The sequence below is a fragment of the Dreissena polymorpha genome, chromosome 3, assembly GCF_020536995.1.
Source record: "Dreissena polymorpha isolate Duluth1 chromosome 3, UMN_Dpol_1.0, whole genome shotgun sequence".
Classification (NCBI taxonomy): domain Eukaryota; kingdom Metazoa; phylum Mollusca; class Bivalvia; order Myida; family Dreissenidae; genus Dreissena; species Dreissena polymorpha.
In genome coordinates this window covers 150,137,292-150,158,826 of record NC_068357.1, presented here as the reverse complement: position 1 = coordinate 150,158,826, position 21,535 = coordinate 150,137,292, and the positions used below count along the sequence as shown (strand labels likewise).

At 34.1% G+C, this 21,535-nt stretch overlaps 1 long non-coding RNA gene across 1 annotated transcript in view; it reads right to left on the bottom strand.

Annotated features, from left to right (window-relative positions):
* Nucleotides 1-21,535, bottom strand: part of LOC127871963 (uncharacterized) — an 84,453-nt gene that overhangs the window by 4,102 nt on the left and 58,816 nt on the right. The window lies entirely within an intron of this gene.

Here is a 21,535-nt window from a genome sequence, read left to right as displayed (position 1 = left end):
TGATGAGCAGCTACGATGCTCTAACACAGAAAACCATGAGAAAAACAACAACATAAGAACATGATAGTAAGCATTCAGAGAATATTTAACAACAATTTTATAAATACAACTTTATTATTTTTGATGCTAACTTTATACATAAACTGATGCATATCAAGAGGACTTTATTTTGCAATTTAAATGTCATTTTAACACTAAATTGAGACTACAATATTTAATGTGGACATTTCAAATTTTTTGTTGAAATGGCAGAAAATAGCCATGTAAAATTAAAGCAGATTGGGCTAGATTTATTGCAGAGAAAAATTATTTTATACAATAGTGCCATTCTCACAAAGATACACCCCTTTGCACATTTTTTTGGGGTAAAGATTGGACAAATTCTTCATTGATTTCTCAGATTTTACCCTTGACTATATTCTTGACCAACAACGTAGGGACTTATTGGTTATGAAGTCAGCACTGAGTATTCTTGTAACTACCGCAAAGTTATTTCAAAATAATCTATTTGCTCAAAACTCTGTTTTGACCTTTGACCAAAATTTGTGACCTTGACATAAGACTAAGTGACATTGACCTTGCACATGACACTTTGTCTCATAATACTGATCACTTTTTCCATGTTTATTGAAAATACATCCATGCCTGACAAATGTCTGCACCAGACGATGTGTTCTGTACAAATTTCCTGAAATTGACCTTTGACCTTGAGATGTGAGCTTGACCTTGCACCTGTTTTTACTTTGAGACATTGCATCTGACCTTGCAAATATTTATTTTTTTATCAATGAATATACATAATTTGACCTTTGAATTATGACCCTGACCTTGTATACATAGGGACCTGGTTCTTGTGCACACACTCAGTCTTGTCATGCTGATCACTTCCATTGATTTAGTTATTTGAAAATCCAGCGATGCTGGACAAAGTTTAGCTGCTGACAAATATTTACCACTGACTGCCTGCTTGATGGCCCCCATCCTACCCGCAAAGGTGTTCCCATAAATTAAATTAATACAGCCTTTTTTCACAAACAAATATAGATATAAAAATAAACAAAATAATAATGACTTTGAAATATAACAACAACAAAAAGATTTAGAACCAAATTAATCTCACACCTAATGCAATATGAATGTGTGCATAAACGCTGCATAATAATACACCATAAAAGAAAACCGAATCTCTGAATAAATAATTGTGCAATATCAATGAACAACATAATGTCAACACTGAAATGTTCAAATAAACATGTATGTGTCTGCTTAAACAAATAACCGAATGACACTTTAGTTGAATTTCAAACTGAATTTCAAACCGCAGGATTTGAGGACATGAAACTAACATCTAACAAAGACTGTTTTCTGACAGCTAACCATATCATTGGTCCCTTTTATAGTGATAATATAAATAATGCGGTTACTACAATCCACCAATGCATATGCATCTAATGTAGGTACCAATAAAATAGCATCAAATAAACCGTCAATTTAATCTTACAGGGCAATCTATTTGACATCACGAACTCCCTCGTTGACATCACAGACTCACTTGTCAGATGCTCTGTTTGTGGATTATTTGTGTCTTGTTCTGAGAAAACTGGGCATAATGCATGTGCGTAAAGTGTCGTCCCAGATTAACCTGTGTAGTCCACACAGGCTAATAAAGGATGACACTTTCCATGTAAACTAGATTTTCTGTAAAAAGGGACTTCATTTAAACAAAAAGTACCATTAAAGCGAAAAGTGTCGTCCCTGATTAGCCTGTGCGAACTGCACAGGCCCCTGATTAGCCTGTGTGGACTGCACAGGCTAATCTGGGACGACACTTTACCCACATGCATTTTGCCCAATTTTCACAGAACAAGACACATATTACAATGAGTCAACATATATAACCCTTCAATAATCTTGTAAAGACTTTTGGCAAAAGCTTTTTAGCCTGTTCATGTATATTGCTTATAAATGTAAACAATAAATAGACAAACAATGCTTTCTTCAAATATCCTGTTAGACATTTGTCTTTTTTAAAGACAAAACAGACACATTTAAAATAAAACATACTTTATGAATCCATAATTTCAATTTAATAAATAACATAAAAGCAGACAAAGTTGTGTAAGTGATGGAATGAGTAAACATAAAGCATGTAATAATAAACAGCAAAAAAATATATAAACAAATGGTTTAGTGAACATATTTATAATGGATTTCAATGTTGCAGCACATAAGGCAAATGGTTATATATGCATGAAATGAAAAAAGTAACATAATAAGAGTGATGGTCATCATAACATGGTCAGACATGGTTGTGCTTGCATTTTTAAATTGTAAGATTTTGTTAAGCCTCTCAGAATAACAAATCATTACATATATATTTACCTTGAAATACCTTTTGTAATTGATGATTAAAATAAATTGGGATTGTCTCCCATTCATGAATAGAAGGCAACCAAAACAACTAAGTAAAAACATTGAAAACATCTTTGCACAAAACATCTCAGCCTCAATATGAAAAAATGAGGTTTAATCCATGTGCTTAAATTACCGTCCCAGTTTAGCCTGTGCAGTCAGCACATGCTAACCAGCGACGACACTTTCTGCCTTAACTGGATTTTCACACAGAAGTGACTTCCTTTAATATAAAAATAACAATTACAATTTAAGCTGAAAATGTCATCACTGATTAGCCTGTACAGACTGCAAAGGCTGAAAGTGTCATCACTGATTAGACTGTATGGACTGCATAGGCTCATCTGGGAAAACACTTTACAAATATGCATTAAGCACCATTTTCCCAAAGCAGAAGACTCATATCATCAGTGAAAACAACATTTGTACAAAACTGCATGGAAACACCACAATTGTTCACAAATAACCAGTGCAGGGGTAGCTAGAATTGCTGAAATTTTGGCACATTTAAATAATATGTTAAGATACTTATGAACAGGGGTGGCAAATTTAAGTTAAATTATCACACAGGTTGCTGCAAATTGCCTCTGTTTGCCTCACCAATCTGAAATATATACCAGCACTGGCACGAGTTCTAAAATTGGACTGTTGGCAACTGGATTTGCCTCATTCATGCTTCTTAAAACAGAGGAATAACTTATGTCAATATAACAAATGATAACTGCGTGGAACCTAATGTTTGAGTTTATGATAAAGGCATAGTCCTTGTTTAGGGTGAATATCTATTTATGTTCAAATCTTAATTTATCATAATCAAAATCGAGCATACATCTTACCAAAATACTCACAAAGGAGTATTGCACCATTCGCTAAAATGATACCATGACAAAGTCCAAATGAATAATATAGTTTCAAAGTTATTACAACTGTTAAATTAAAAGTTAAAAGTTTTAACACTGAAAGAGCCTTTGCATATTTGTCTGACCATAGAGCTAAATATGAACAAATAATCTAATATATAAATTTGCCACCCCTGATTTGAGGCACTTTGTTTACATAAATTATATTTACAATCATATCTACCATACACTCTTCAAAATACCTTACTGTTTAACAATAAATATAATTTTGCTTTAACAAATAACTCTTTGTTTCTTATTCTTCTTACAAAATGCTTTTCATTTAGCCTCATACACCAACACACCATGCATCAACCACACAACATTATTGTGTTTTTTTAACAAAATTGTGTGCGTATCAAATGACAAACGAAACAACAAAAACATGGATTGTTCCAGGATATTCACATTTTACATCAGTTATTTGTAAAAACAAGTCAGAAATCAAACATCACCACAACCTTTATACAACAGCAGTTAAGATTTCACGTCATCATCGAGTTCTTCAAATGTTTATTCACTCCGTTCAATTTTTCAATATGTCCATTAGTCTTTTTATTGTTCAAGAATATAGTTTCTTCTTCACTTGAGAACTCTGAGTCCGACAGCATCAAACTGCTGTTCTGCATTTTACCTGAAATTATAAATAGTCCTTTGTTGACCCTTTCCCACTCAGGAGCATAGTGAAAATGGCTATATGCAAACAGCATAAAACCAGAACAACCTGCGAGTAACTCACAGTCTGTTCATGTTTTATGCTGTTTGTTGCTCACCAATATCTAAGGGTGGGATATGAAGCCTTTAAAACACGAATCTAGTATAAAAGGTCTTTATTTAAACATAACTTTGTAAGGCACTACACATGTGTCAAAATACATATCTAAGTGGTAAATGGTTAATACAGACACACTGATAAATAAAAAGTTAAGTAAAGGCTTGATTTCCAGTTGTTTGCCCAAACATAAACCACTGTGAAGGTTTGGTTTTCTAAGATTAGACATTGTGACCTAGTTTTGACACTTGTGACTCAGATTTAAAATTGACCTGTCTAATGTTCATCAAGATTGACTAATAATGTGTCTTCTAGAGTAGTAACAAGATCTCTAAGATTTTACCTGATCATTAGGTTTTAGAACATGCATGACCCATATTTGAACTGGACCTAGATATTTCCAAGACCGATTTCATCAAGATTGGATAAATAATGTGGCTTCAAGAGTGGCACAGAGCTAAAAGTTGACACTGCACTACTGGACTCTGGTTATAGACTGACCACAATAGCTCACCATGATCACTTTATTCTCAGGTGAGCTAAAAAAAAGGGAAGATTTTAAACTTTTCTTACAAAAACCCATATTCTCAATTTAAACATGGCCAAAGTTGTAAATCACAGGACGAACATATCAATTACAAATGAAAGCAGGTCTGAACTTAATATAATTTATGTAACTTAAAGTAGACTTTCATTTTCTGAACAAGTTAGCCTCAAAAGATTCATATTTTTAATGCAAAAATATGGTGTAGAAAAGGCTAGATATTGTAAATTTAAGGTCAGTAATAGAGCAATTTTTAGAAAGATTTTATTTTTAATGTAAAGCAAAGGCTAAAAACATTCTTTATTGTAAAGAAAATGCTAAAATAAAACAGATTCTTTAAATAATAACTTGAAAATCAGTAATCAAAAAGAACAGACAAAACAAAGCGATTAATAGCAAAAAAAAAACAAGAATGACCAAATCAACTTTTTAACCTACATTGCATAGCTTTGACAAATCACTCATCTAAAATAGAAACACATATAAACTATCTGAATGTCAGAGTTTTTAACTGGCCAATAAGATGCAGATCATCTTTTACCCGACATCTCATTTAGAAACAGTTTACTTGCATGTTGTTCACTATTTCAGTCATTTTAAGGCTTTTAGTCAACCTATTCTAACATTTACTGGGCCTGTCCCACTGCCCACTACTACATGCACATGCTTATTCTAGTATTTGACAACTGGCTTACATGAGACAGTTATCATTCTTTTTTAGCAAATATTTATATATATTTAGCAAGCTTAACACTGACCTTGTGTGGCCTTGTTGACATATATTTATTAAGTTCAACACAACATCAAACTGTAAATATTTATCTGAACAATTCATAACATATATGCATTCAAGCATTTCCTCATTTCTATACATTTTTAGCAAATGCTGCCCTTGACCTAGTTCCACCAATCAACAATAATCTATTTTTAGCAACAGTAAAAACTCCTGAAAACCCCAACCTGATTTGAGTTCCAGCGTCTCTTCATCTTTGTCTGCGTCTTGCAGCAGAGAGTAGCGATGCCTCTTCTTTGTAGTTCGACGACAGCCACTGCACCGGCACCTAGGGAGAGAAATAGTAAATCAGACAGCCACTGCACCGGCACCTATGGAGAGAAATAGTAAATCAGACAGCCACTGCACCGGCACCTATGGAGAGAAATAGTAAATTAGGACAGCCACTGCACCGGCACCTATGGAGAGAAATAGTAAATTAGGATAGCCGTTGCACCGGCACCTATGGAGAGAAATAGTAAATTAGGACAGCCACTGCACCGGCACCAATGGAGAGAAATAGTAAATCAGCCTCAATCTGGGACTGCAGAGAACATTTGTCGTTTATTTTATTAAGAGCAATCAAATTGGCATGTTTTCAAGCAGTATATGACAACTCAGGAAGAACAGTATAAAACAAACTTACATAAAAACACACAAATTACACTGTTAATGTTTTTCTCTCTAAGTTACCTTTTTCTTTGCCAGCAGAAAATGCAGCCCCATAATGCACTAGTGCAGAATATCACAATGAAAAAGCACACTATCACAACGTACAAAATACTTCAATCTGAAACATAGAAAATACAGAAATAATAACTGCACAATAACAAAAGTATGTATTACTTTCAGAATACTCAATGCAATATATGTTTATGGATTAAACTTTTATAATATAGTACACATTTTAAGATTACAGAAACTATATGCATGAAAAACGGAACATTGGGAAATCTCGTTTCTCAGTTTCTTGTACTTACTGTTCTTTCTTTTAGAAGAGTATTGGTTAGGTAAAATATGTATATAAAAATAAGAGTGTTAAGCAATGTATTGCCGTTTGAAATCATTCAGCATGGGAACATACTATCAATACTGTATGAGTGATTATCAATTTTCACAAGGAATTGTGTCCGAAGTTTGAATTTTGATATTAATCTCAAAACTCCGTACTGTCCGAAGTCTCTCTACACTGTCCGACCATATTCATTTTCCATAGCCTCCCCTGTTACGCACATGTAATATTTAAATTAGCAATATGAAATCAATGATAACATCCGTGGAATCTGGGATTCCCTGGTCTCGTCCCAGTTCAATTATCATTGCATAGGACTTTGCAGCAGAGCTAGCTGCAATGTCTTGACATTTGGAGTTCTCATAGAATTGTCAGACTTTTAAGTATACATCCTATAGAATTTTTTAATTGCATCTGAGCGTGAAAGGGGAAGTAAGGAGCCCCACCACAGTTAGTCTCCCCGTAGATCCAGTACAGGAACAGAGATTGGAGGTCCAGAAGGCCTCACAGATACACCGCTTGGTCTTCATGTCACAATGACCGTGCCCAGAGCAGTTCTTTTGGCATACTACAATGAAAGGGTAGGTATCTTGATCATCCATGTAAACTTTCCTCAATTTTTGTCACTAATGTGTTTTCCCCCAATAATTTACAGTTATACATGGGTTAGTTACCAACCTGTGCTTTTTATGCAGTTTTTTGTTTAGTGATAGTAAATAAAGATTTTTTTAATTTCAATCTTAAGTTTATCTCTTTGTAAAATTCAAAGGTATATATTTTATTCCATAAATATTGGGCAAAAAGTACAAAAGAGAGAATAAATATGTTTAAAAAATTCAAGGGAGACAAATAATATATTCGCAAATCAAAAGGAGACAATGTTCACAATATTTAATCAAGACAATTAATATTTAAAATATTTCAAAGGATATATTAATATGTTTAGAAAATTCAAGGAAACAATTAATATATTCACAAAATTCAAGAAAGACAATAAATATGTTTAAAACAAGAGCTGTCAGAGGACAGCGCGCTCGACTATTCGAATGCTTGACAGTATAAACGTAAGCCATCATGGAGAGGGGGGGGGGTATAATGTGGGTGTGTGATCATTTAATAGATGATCTTTCAAAATAAGAAAACATTTTTTTAAGGGGGGAGGGTGGGGGGGGAGGGGGGTATAATGTGGGCGTGTGATCATTTAATAGATGATCTTTCAAAACTAAGAAAAAAAATTGAGGGTGGGGGTGGGGGCGTGGGGGTGGTTTGGGTGGAGTGCATAGTGGTATGTAAGGTAAGTGTTGTTTTGTCAAATTTTAACATAGATTTATCAATAATATGCATATTCTAAGTATAAAAGGGGCCATAATTCTGCGAAAATTCTTGATACAGTTGTCTGCTCTTGTATATAGGTTGGGGTCATGTTGGTAAACAAGTATGCAAAATATGAAAGCAATATGTCAAGGGACACAGGAAATATTTGGGAAAGTACGCAAACTTTGACATAGATTTATCAATAATATGCATATTCTAAGTATAAAAGGGGCAATAATTCTGTCAAAATGCTTGATACAGTTGTCTGCTCTTGTTTATAGGTTGGGGTCATGATTGTTAACAAGTATGCAACATATGAAAGCAATATGTCAAGGGACACAGGAAATATTTGGGGTAGTACGCAAACTTTTACATAGATTTATCAATAATATGCATATTCTAAGTATAAAAGGGGCCATAATTCTGTCAAAATGCTTGATACAGTTGTCTGCTCTTGTTTATAGGTTGGAGTCATGATTGCAAACCAGTATGCAAAATATAAAAGCAATATGTCAAGGGACATTGAAAATATTCGGGGTAGTACGCAAACTTTAACATTTGCACGCAAACGGACACGGAACGCCGACGCCGGGGCGAGTAGGATAGCTTCACTATATATATTTCATATATAATAGTCGAGCTCAAAATCAAGGGAGACAGTAATTATGTTTAAAAAAAATAAGGGAGAAAATTAATATGTTCACAAAATTCTAGTTTCAGCCCCCCAATCATCTTGGCATACCTAGTGTATCCACACTGGCAACCTTGTACTCCAGCACATAGGGAGAGGACATGAGCTTCTTTTTGAGCTCTGTCAGCGTGGCCACAACATCTCTGTACGTCCTCACATCACGCAGCATGTTGATTGCATAAAAAAGCACCCTGAGACTAAACAGAAAAACCAATGTGAAAGTTCCACATCATTATGAGCTAAAATGCAAATTTAGTTAAATAAAAAAAAAATATTGTAACCTTGAATCTATTTCTTAATTTCTGAAAGTGTCAAGCACGAATCCCTTACATCTCACACCCATGTGAAAGACTAAAATAATTGATAAGACCGATTTTACCATCCCTTGTTCTTCTTTAACCAAACAGTAGGAAATACCTTTTATAGAGTTTCATGGAGTTTAAAAAAAAAATTAATATGACAATTCTAAATACAATAACATGGCAACTAAATTGTAACCCCTTCTATGAAAAATCATGGTAAAACATTCAATTAAAAGTGAAGAGAGCTCCTTAATCAATACAAACAAGGTGCACTGTTTGACTGCTTCTAAGAATGTCGCTTGAAGTTTGTTTCGTCACCAGCAAATATAGCAAGTTTGAGTGGTTGTGAAAATCTGTTTTATTTTTAAGTTCAATAATCTATTGAATTGTAATAAAGATAAACCAGTCTGTACTTTTTAACAAGAGATGTGTTTGTCAGAAACACAATGCCCCCTATTGCGCCGCTTTGAAGCCATATATGAAGCCATATATTTGACCGTTGACCTTGAATGATGACCTTGACCTTTCACCACTCAAAATGTGTAGCTCAATGAGATACACATGCATGCGAAATATCAAGTTGCTTTGTTCAATATTAAACAAGAGGGCCAAGATGGCCCTAGTTCGCTCACCTGAGAGGAGACGGTTCATTTAATCTATACCAAACGTCAAACTTGACCTTGATATTGTCCAGACAAACATCCTGGTCAAGTTTCATCATTATTGAACCAAAACTCTGGCGTATGGAGTGTTTTTGTTTTTGGAAGATTTTACCTGGTGACCTATATTTTGAGTTGACTCCCCTTACCAAACATCAAACTTTGCTAACAAAAATAAATATTTTTACCAAGATTCATACACTCTGAAACAAAATTGTGACCTCTAGAGTGTTAACAAGGATTTTGTATAATATAATGAAAATTAGGATAATCTGAAGGCAATAATTATGGCATTAATTATGTGATTTTGCTCATTATCAAACTTGACTGAGATCTTTCAGCAACTTTCATAAAGAATGCTTGAGAAGTGTGAATGCTAGAGTGTTTACAAACCAAATGTGGATGAACGGACGGCTGACAAAGACCAATTCTAAAACCTCACCTAAAAATTGTGTTTTACCGATCTGAGCCATTTTCCAACTTGTCCGAGAAATCAATAAAACCGATGTATTGACTAAGTTTCACGATGATTAGGCAAATAATGAGACTGCTTTAGTGTTTGATTACAAGGTTTTCTCTAGTCACATAAGGATCCTTTCCCTCATTTCATATTTAAATAATTAAGTCTGTTTTCCACCAAACCGCGAACCCAAAATCAAATCATTTTCGAAATGACCTAGTGAATATAATTATATAAAAATTGCAGAAAAATGTCATATTCTATCAAATATATTGAACATTACATTATTACACGAGCAAAAATGCACGAGTTTTCAGAATGCAAAGGTGACAACTCGTGTTAATTATTGCAGCTTCGTATTCCAAGAATAACCAGACTTCGATCCCCTACAGCGGACATACAAGGGCGTTTTCTAACGTCAGAGATGCGATCCGCCCTAGCTACAGCCCACTGCGAGTTTGGTAATTTTGTCAAGAAAGACGTTAAAATTGGTAACACGTGTTATCGATGTGTAATTTTCGTTTGAATGGACATTGTCTATATTTGATTTTCCTGTGTGTCATCATCGATTTTATTTATGTTTTATAGTTTTAACATCGTATGCATGTATGTGTCAATTGTTGTCCTAAATGTAGGAATGTACCACGTGTGTGAGAGAGAGAGAGAGAGAGAGAGAGAGAGAGAGAGAGAGTACCGATTTGAATGTTCATTTGTGTATTAATTTTATGAAGAATCCATGTTAAAATGTTTTATAATGATGAAACAAAACACGTGCTTTGATATACTGTTACGGCATAAGTCAACTTTACTTAGTTAATTTAAGCCAAACAAAAAAACTTTTAGCAAAGATTTTTTTAAAATAAGAGCACGATTTTGAACCTACACATTTCTTCCAATAAACGTTTTTTGTCTAGCATAGTAAGTTCAATGCAAAACATAGTAGCAAGTTTGACCTACCGATTTGCTTTTCAATAAACTCCAAATTCACGCAATTTTGAGGATGACTATTTAAATTATACAACTAATGTGATTTCTTTTTTAAACACAGTCTTAAGACAAAGTGCAATGGTTATTGACAGTGATAAATAGGAACAGATTTTGATGTTATAAATAACTTTGAGTGGCATTACTTTATCCTTTGTATAAATATAAACGAAAAATATATTTTCTACGAATTAGGTCTGTCATATGTGTGGAAAGGTATCATATTCTCATTTTTGCGCGTATTTAGAGATTAATAATTTCTATCGATCTCGCAACATCTCGTACACATCATGTATTACTGTATTCTATTGTGAAATGTTCATTTTAAATACCTATCGATTGAAGAAGACGTGGTATTTAGTCTTTAAACAAACTACGAGGTACTAGAACGAGTTAAAATCGTATTCATTACTAAGATTGACAAGTGGATAACGGTTCATTGTAACAATGTCTATATAAGTTGAATACACCTTAATAAACCTGCATCAAATACATGCATTCAGATGCATTTAATAAAAATATTGCAAATCGGCAGTTAGAAATAGAATATTGCAAAATAGTCAGATTGATAGAGGTATTGTGTAATATAGTTACGTTTTGATTACTACTGAATACCGATTTGGATGCGTTACAATCTTGCGCCTAGTTGACACAATGTCGACGTTAAGTAATTAGAATGTTGTAATATACCATAGTTTGATATATATGCAATATTCCATAACTAACAAACATGTTTGATATTGATAAATATCACCAGATAACACTTTGTTTTAAAATTTCACAATATTAATGGAATGTGTATCCATTAAGATTGTACTATTTGCGAAAAAGATTAACCTATCTTAAACAATTGGTGTGTTTGTATTTTTCAATAAAGAACGCACGTATTTCATGTGCATAAGTAACACATTTTTATTTTGATAATAAGTGTGGTTATATGAACGAAGTCAAATTCTTGACTTTTCCGAGTAATTTAACAAAAAAGATGTACACATGAATATCAACTTCAAAGAACCATTCGCTATGGATGATGAGACCATCATGATACATAAACCAAGCTTTGTTTTCGATGTTTTGAGCGTTTCAAACAACATTCTGTAGATGAAATTTTTTTATTTAGTTATGCCATACTTTTAAATACGTTACGTCATTTAATTGCATTTACTTCCAGTATTGCCAACAGAAAAAAAAAACGCTACGTGAAATTGTCTGTATAATCGTTTACTGAAGAAGGCCTGTGGCAGAAATATTTCAATAAAAGAGTGACTGTGTGAAGTTTTAATAAATTCCTCCCACTGGAGATCCGATATATAGAGTATTAATTTATGTATTTGCATAAATAGCAAATGCCTATGAGTCTGAGTTTGTGTCTTGTATTAACATAACAAAATATACTATATATCCTTCCTGATGTATGTTGCTGATCTTATTTATTATTAAACTATCCAGCAAATAAAACAAGAACGTACCGATCCATAGCACAGCCGCATATAATACACTTTTCAATAGCAAATTGTGTGTAACATAATGTTTGTATGGAAATTATTATTAAACTATAGAGTTTGTTCTTAGATTATTATATGAGATTATTCCATACACAACCAGGGCGTAATAACCTCCAAAGATTGGGGAGGCGGACGCAAGGTCCCGGCTCTGAAAAGAATAACATTTTTAATGTATTAAATTTTGTGTTAAATATTAATGATAATAATATATAAAAAAAACAAGCAACAATACGAGTATGATTAGTATGTTGTGCTTTTTTCTAAATTTCGTTTGTATTAAGATCGACGTTAGGTTCATAAAAGGTAAGAACGGTCGAAAATTAAAATTTAATACTTATATACATACCTCATCGCAGTGGAGCAATGTGAACGAATCAAACCAACTAGATTGGTATGAACGCTGTTCTGACTTTTCTTCCCGAATGTACGCTTAGGAAAAGCAAAATTTCGAGGCTGATTAGTAATACTCATTTTGAACATTAAACATTTACATATATGATATTGTTTCAATGAGTTCTTATCAAATAATAACTGTTATACTTAGAGAACAAAAATATTTTAAATCAAATTAATGTTTTTCACACGTTTATTTACTCAAAATTGTTTTAAGTGGCAGTTACCTTTGAATTAAAGCGATTAATTAAAAGTAAAAGAAAAGCCTGTCCTTAATCAAAACACCGACAGTGCAATCACGGAAATGAACAATAAAACAATTAGTGCAATGACATTTACCCGGCCGCTGGTTTATGACACCTAACAAGGGATATTGACATATCACTTTTGGCAACCTCGGAGCAGACGGAGAGGGGACACATGTCTTCTGCACTTACGGCGCGTGATTACAAAAATACTGGTTTTGGGGCGGCGATTTTGGGGGATTTTATGTTTTATTTATATAACGACGACTAACCGAAATATTGGGGAGGCGGCCGCCTCCCCTGCCTCCCCATTACCTACGCCCCTGACAACTAGTAATGTGTTCGTTAATAAAGTATCCACTCAATAAAGAAAAGATTCATTTGTGAGTGAATGAGTCAATGGTAATGAATGGCAGTAAATTTGCATAAGTTTGCACTGCCATATAATGCTATAATCATTTAAGAGAAACTAAATAAAACCTCAAAAGATCGCAGATTATTATGTGAAATCCTTCATGAAATTACATGACCAACTGTCATGTTGTATACCAATTAGGATATTGAGTGCCTTCGGTTCCAGGGCACCGCAGCGAGTTGTATTCCACTCGAGATATATTGCTTCGACGGCTGCTGCGACAGCAAATATGACTTCTACCTGGAAGAGGCTGCAGTGACAATTTCATCACCGGCGGCTCCGTCGTCAGTATAATAGTCGGCTGTGTCTGCGTCGGTTTCCTGGTTACCGCCGTCGTCTACTACGTCCTGTGTTACAGACCACAGCAACTTGCGAAGATAAACGATGTGCGAGAGAAAGATGGACACGGTGATACGATCGCTCAAGGCGCTTTACATACGACTAAAGGAGCGTCTTGTGGGGAAACGTATATCGATTGTAACATGATCGAACAAAGGTTGTTTGTGTGTTATTCTTTCTTTGTACAATATTTGATGTTGAACAATTGCCTTTTTTAAATAGGATCGACTTAGAGGTTGTTTTTTTATATAGGTATCATTTTCAAAAATGATTGTTTACAATTGTATCTCGTGTTGCGATTGTATGTTCGAGCAAATGATTTTGCAATTACACGAACGTACAGGGCACCCCTCGTACAAAGGTAAATGTATTTCGTGTACAACAGTCAATACTTAAAACGCCCACTAACCTTAGTATTCAATAAACTGGGTGACCACTCTTCTGTATTGGAACATTTAAAAGCAAGTATTGATCTTCCTTACAGTTGTGCTTGTTTAAAAGTTGCCATTCGATGTTTGGTTCATTTGAACAATCATTTTCATCATCATTTTACCAAATGTTAGCCATTTCATAGCTTTTTCCATAACTTAGTTTAGCAGTGTGGAATGTATTGTTATTTTTTTTGTTCGTCCAACAACAGTGTGCATTAAATTGATTTTAAAGGTGAGCACTTTCCGAGAACAGTTAAAACAATAACGATACTTGATTTTTTTTACCAGACCGCCTCAATGCAGGACCATGACGATCCCCGCGGCAGGGAATTCAAAGGCGTGTTTCCCAGCTAGAGATGGGACCCTGTTGCATGCCATAGAAAGACGATGGATTTTATATTACTAAACTTTCTATATTAATTTCAAAATGATATCATCAGTTTTCCTATTTTGTTTACATTTCATAGCATTTTATCTTCAAAGTTAGTATGATATGCAAAATATATCTATAAGATTGATTTATTTCGTATTGTTTTAAATAACAGTTTGCGGGACCGAGCTCAAAAGTACGAAATTGTATAGAATAGTACAACATTTGTCATTGTCATAGTTCACAGCTGTTGCCTCCTATGATAGTATACGGCCGCTTTACTTATTTATTATTTTTGTATAACATATTTCAATCGCAGTGTTGATACATTTAATTGTAACTTTAGTTCATTGCAGTTACCAAAGTAATAGTATGCCTAACAACATGACTATTCCAAGATTGCACACCCCACGTCAAGGACCACGATGGAAATAATAGAAAATAACTTTCCTTCTGCTAGTTCACCTGAATATTCACTTTAGTTTAAACCTATTACTTTTATCTCATTTGCATAGAAAGCCCAAGGCTTATTTCAAACCCTATCGAGTCCGTTTTCTGGGACTAGAACCAGTACTTGGTGTCATTTGGGAGCAAACCCGTTTTGTGTTAGCCTTGGTATTGCGTGTGCGTTTCCAGGACTACTTAGAGTTTACATGGAATCAATTATTTGTATAATCTGTCGGTCAAGTATGTCCGTCTATCCGTTCGTCTGTCTCCAAACCAGCAGGCACATATGGATCAAATATGCGCTCTTACGGGCAATATTGTGACGCACAATACAATATTGGCCCGATGCGAGATCTTTATGTCATAGTTTTCCAATATTAGGCCTATATAAGACCATGCACGGACGCCCATATTGACCATATTTACTGCAAATAAGCCCTAATGGGTCGTAGCCATCACTCATGAGCACGATATGGGTTAAATGTTGACTAAAATATGTCGTGGTCGGACCGATATACATTATCTTGCCCTTATGAAAACCTGTGTGAGTTGTATTAAAGTTATCCCTTCTGCGTCCTAACGCAAACGCACTGAACTTTCCCAGTATAGGAATATAACTTGGTCCCTAACCAATGTGGTTACGACATGGGATTTACCTGAATTAATATACATCACGCAAAAAGCGTGGGGTCAAAATCAATTTTTTTTACTAATATATCAACCACGTGGGTACCACTTATGTAACTTTGTTAAGGTCCAATTTGAAAGCTCATAAATGGTCTCATCCAAGCAAGTCTATATATGCCATATGGGGACTGTAACTGGTCAAAAGTACCATATGGACTCCATGTGGGACCAAATTGCAATATTTTTAGCATAACAAGCCCATTAGTGATCAGGCAAGGAAGCCAACGTGTATTCAATACAAAAACACCAGTAAAAGTATCGCTATCCCAATTGGGTATGACCTGGGATTTGTCGGGACTTATATACATCATAGATAGACTCGCGACATAACCGAAACATTGTTTTATTGTAACGTCGACTACTTTAAGTTACCAACAATTGAGAAGCTATCATTTTGCATAAAAATTTTATAATCAATCTTACAATAGATTTTCTTAGTCTGTGAGAAACTTGTTTATAATTTTGTGTAATTTTGACCATTTCTATTGAGAGCGTTGAGAACTTTTTTCGTGACCATTTTTGTTCTTGTTATTTCTGCTTAACTGCCATCTCGATTCGAGGTTTAACAACAATATTTAATAGACATGTTAAATATGGAGACTTCAAACTTTGATTTATATAATCGGTACATCATTTCGATGTTGCATATATAACTTCATATCATTGTGATATCATGGTATCATTATTTCGCGATCATAAACATGTTATATGAAAATGATTTTTTGAAAGGACTTTAAATATCACGTATGACTAAACGGTTCATAGCTTACCTTAAGATTCAAACGCTTGTGAAAATGGATTAACATAATAATAGATAGGGGAAATAGTGGTATCAACAACAACGGTGACTTCATTAACAACAACTGGAAATGTTGGGCTTTATGAAAATTGACCTGGCACGGAAAATTGACATCTTGTCCCAATACATTCTGAACTGGTTTAATATAATTCGGAAATTTAGAGATCGATATAAGTAGTGATAGTTTTAGGGGGATATGGAACAAATAACGAATAAAACAAGACATGTTGTAAAAAAGCATTGACCATTAAGTTTTAACCAGCTAGTTACGCCCGATTTTCATTCTTGGACATTCGTCATTATCCGACAATTGGTTTTTGAGAAATTTATGCGAACAAAACACAATAACAAGTGATGAGAAATTAATAATGCATTGCTAAGAAGCACTGTCAACATCAGTTACGTTATGTTTTCTCGTATAGGTCACAGGATTGTTTATTTGATCTTTATAGTTTTGTAATTTACATTTCTCAGAAAGAAAGAAATTCCAGGGATTTCAATAGAAGCAGAGTCCAGCATTTTTAAGCAATTTGATTTTATTTGTTTTTTACTGGAGCAATTTTTTCATTGCGTTACCTTTACGCAAGAAAATCATGACAAGTCAATACCTTTAATACACTCTACAATTGTCATGGTTATGACACAGCTATGCTACAAATTGAACTAACAATACCAAGAGCACCGGGTGCCACGCTCGGCTGCGAAAGCTTTTCAGATTTTTTTTAGAGGTCACAGTGACCTTGACCTTTGACCTAGTGACCCAAAAATGGGTGTGGCGTGAAGACCTCATCAAGGTGCATCTACATATGAAGTTTCAAAGTTGTAGGTGGAAGCACTTTGATTTTAGAGCCTATGTTAAAGTTTTATATTAGAGGTCACAGTGACCTTGACCTTTAACCTAGTGACCCAAAAATGAGTGTGGCGTGTAGAACTCATCAAGGTGCATCTACATATGAAGTTTCAAAGTTGAAGGTGGAAGCACTTTGACTTTAGAGCCTATGTTAAAGTTTTACATTAGAGGTCACAGTGACCTTGACCTTTGACCTTGTGACCCAAAAATGGGCGTGGCGTGTAGAACTCATCAAGGTGCATCTACATATGAAGTTTCAAACTTGTAGGTTGAAGCACTTTGATTTAAGAGCCAATGTTAAGGTTTGAGCACGACGCCTACGGCGGACGGCTGACGGCGGACGGTGGACGGCGGACGGTGGACGGCGGACGGTGGACGGCGAGCTGGCTATGACAATACCTCGGGTTTTCTCCTAAAACAGCCGAGCTAAAAATTAATCGTAATTAAAACAGCATCTAGCGATTAAATTTATCCCTGAGACGTCGCTTGTCGTCTTTAGTATACTAATTAGAAAAACATAGTTTAGAAACTTCGATCCTTTGAGTTGATGAAATTATTTGACCAAGTTAAGAAAGAAAATAAAGCTCAAGTTATTATTTTATTATGTTGTCCATGTATAATGTTTGAAATCTACTTAAAACTAAAAATACTAAATAGGTCAATATGAGATTGCCTTAACCAATTAAATTATTGACTTCAAATAACCACATGCTTTGGTATTCAACTATGTTCATTATTTACAACTCAGTTGTAAAAAAATCAAAACGATATTTTGAATGGTTAGGATAATTTGTTTTACCCATTCTAACTTCATGATCAACATAATCTATTTTCTAATAACTGCCTTGTATAATTCTTGGCGCAAGTGTCGTGTCAGGCAATTTATATAAATACCCGTTGAATTGCTTTAATAACATGTTCGACACCCACTACAATGATCAAATATAGCCCATTTATAGAAATGTCGTTGAACTAGTAACAAATTACAAGTAGATCTACGGAAATCTTATTCAGTAATTTTGATATGACTTTAACATCTAATTACATGATTTTCAGTAGGCAAAAAATATCAACAGTTTAGCTTATACGCACTTAAATTTATCTCAGATAAAATCAGATTTTGCAAAACAATTTTTCTCAGCATGTAAAAATTGTATAGCAAATGTTAAGAACTAAATAACGTGTGCAAGTAATGCCTTTAAAAAAGCAATACACTTGGAGACTTTTCTTTCGCAACAATTTTTCAAACTTGAATGCATAAGTTATGAGTAAATATTTTTATTAAAAGTTGTACACGTGATCATTAGACTACTTTGTGTGCAAGTTCACAATCAAAAAATGCATACGTAACGATCGGACGCTTCAGTATGTGTTTTATCTTTTTGCACGTGACACTTGTGAAACACGATATAATTCTTATTTTATTTAATTTCATCATTCTATGTGGGTTCTTACACCAGGAAACTTAAAATTAATTAAAAACATAATAAGTCTCGTATGAATGTTCAAAAGAGCAACAGCGCAACAGGCATGTTAAAGGCTACATAACTCACGTGCTAAAGCGTCCGAGCGTCACGAATGCATTATATTATCGTGAGCCTGCAAAGAATGAAGTCAAATGATCATATGAAAAAATTGAAATAAAACTCTTCACTCATAACTGAAGTATTCAGGTTTGAAAAGTGTTGCGTTAGAAAAGTCTCAAAGTGTAGAGGTTGATTTATTTTCAGACGGCATGCCTTTAAATTAAAAGAGTACACCAACGATCGGCGAAGTGACTTCTCAGACCGCATACCAAACTTATATTTTATATTTGTCATAAGTAATTCAAATAGTGTATTTGTGCTATGAACATAAAGATCATCAGAAAAATGTCCCATGTTTGTCACTCGAACAAAGGGTATAATTAGAGCTTGTGTCACGATTGAAAGTGGAGTTTTGTTACTGGTTTTGAAACAAATTAAAAAAAACTTATAGAACAAAATTACTGTTTATATAATTGTTTGACTTTTACATGTTTTTTAGTTCACGTATGTGTTGAATAAAAATTAATAAATGTCTTTAGATAATAATAAGCCCACGATTATGTTTGCAGTTTGTTTGTTGTTTTTTGCATCATGCCTTTTGATTTAAAAATGTCTTGATCAAAGGCCATTTATTTTTAGCTCACTTGAGAATTTATAGTCATGGGTAGCTTTTAGGTTACCATGATCATGTCCGTCGTCCGTGCATATATAGGTTATCCAGGCTACAGTTGTTACAAATTAAAACTTCACAATTCTTCTTCTCTAAAACCAGAGTGTGAAGGGATTTAATATTTGGTGTGCAACAGTATCTAGTAGTCCTCTACTAAGTTTGCACAAATCATGACCCTGTGGTCAAAACTTGCCACGCCCTAAGCGTTACATGCTTTATATAATGTATAACTTTTAAAATCTTCTTCTATGAAACAGCTATGATCATAGGATTAATATTTGATGTGTGATATTGTGTTGTGGTCTTATAAAGCATTTTTGTTCAAATAATGTACATTGGTAAATTTATCTGCGCCCAGCTCGTTGCTTGTTTTCCTTATATGTATATACTGAAAACTTGAACTCTTCTTCTTGTCCGAAACTGCATAGAGGTTTTGTGTTCAGCATGTTACATCATATGGCGATATTTTACAAAGTTTGTTCAAACCTTTTCTCTGTGGTTAAAGAAGTAACGCCCAGAGTTAACAATTTTATATAAACTTTTATAGAAACTAACTTTAAAAAATCTTTTTCTCTAAAACTACAAAGGTCAGGAGTTAAATATCTTGGTGTTTAACTTTAAGGTGGTCCAAAAGATTGTTCATCCTATATATATATATATATATACGACACTGTTAATAATAAATAAATAAATAAATAAATAAATAAATAAATAAATAAATAAAAAATAAATAAATAAATATATATATATATTTATTTATTTATTTATTTATTTATTTATTATTAACAGTGTCGTTTCTAAATGTGAGCGATCTATGCCTTTAGGCTCTTTTGTTCACAATAAAGGGAAATATTTGTGTGTGCGATTCAATTGTATTAATTTGCATTGGTCAGCCTTGTAGAAACACTTGTGATATAGCAAGCCCTGTGAAAAATCTGGATTTGGAGCCAATTAACTCAAGGTCACTTTAAAAAAAATATATATAAGAATTTGTTTAAAAAAAACTTTACTTAGAATGGAGATATTTTGATGCATGTTGTGGGTATGTGTTTTATGTAGCTTATATGCTTATATATTGTGGGATTGCATATGGGAGCACAGGTTTTGAAGAATATCTCACCTTCAATTTCCATGTTTTTTTGTGTTGAAATTTTGTTCAAATTTTTAAAGTGTACGATATTAAAAAATATAAACACTTGCAACTTCGACCATTTTGCAAACGTTATCGTCTCGTGCCAATGACTGTTGCAATTTCTCTGGCGAAGCTCATATTGCTATCTCATGATGTGTGTGTTCATTCATAATATGAACATATTGAGCCCAAATGTGACCCAATTTAGACCCATATAGTACCCATTTTGGTCCAATAAAATTCTCATCTACACTTTCGTTGAATGGACTGCTATCACTATCTCAGTGAGATATTATCTGTGTTGTCCGTCGTGGACCAATGTGTGTCTGACGTTGAACCCATTTTCTTACCCGTAAAGGATCTATTAAAATTGACTTCCATCCGGCGAAGGGATACATTTTGTAATATGATGACGGCCACATCTCTGTTTGCCCCAAAAATAGGCCAGTGTTAGCCCATTTGTCCCCCATGTTCTTATCCGAATGGGACCCATAAAAAAATCGAGACGCACTTCCGGCGATGGGACACATACAAGTATAATAATTAATTGACCGGTGTTGAGCCCTTGTGTGTACCATGTTTGACCCATGTTGTGATCAAAATTAAACCAATAAAGAATTTTGTTGCACTTCTTGCGATGGGACCCATGTTAGAAGCCCAGCTATGGCACACATGTAGACTCGCACTAGTACTGATATGGGGCCCATCTGAGCATGCATGCTGGGCTGTTGGCCTGTCTGTATGTCTGTGACAAGCGTGTAAAGCATCATATTTATAATCATTTTTATCACGATAATTTATTTTCTTCAAAAAGTTTCGTGCAGTATTATCGGTCGATTAAATGCAAACTTTCTAAACGTCTTTTTTTTTTTGGGGGGGGGGAGGAGAAAATTAAGTACTGTATT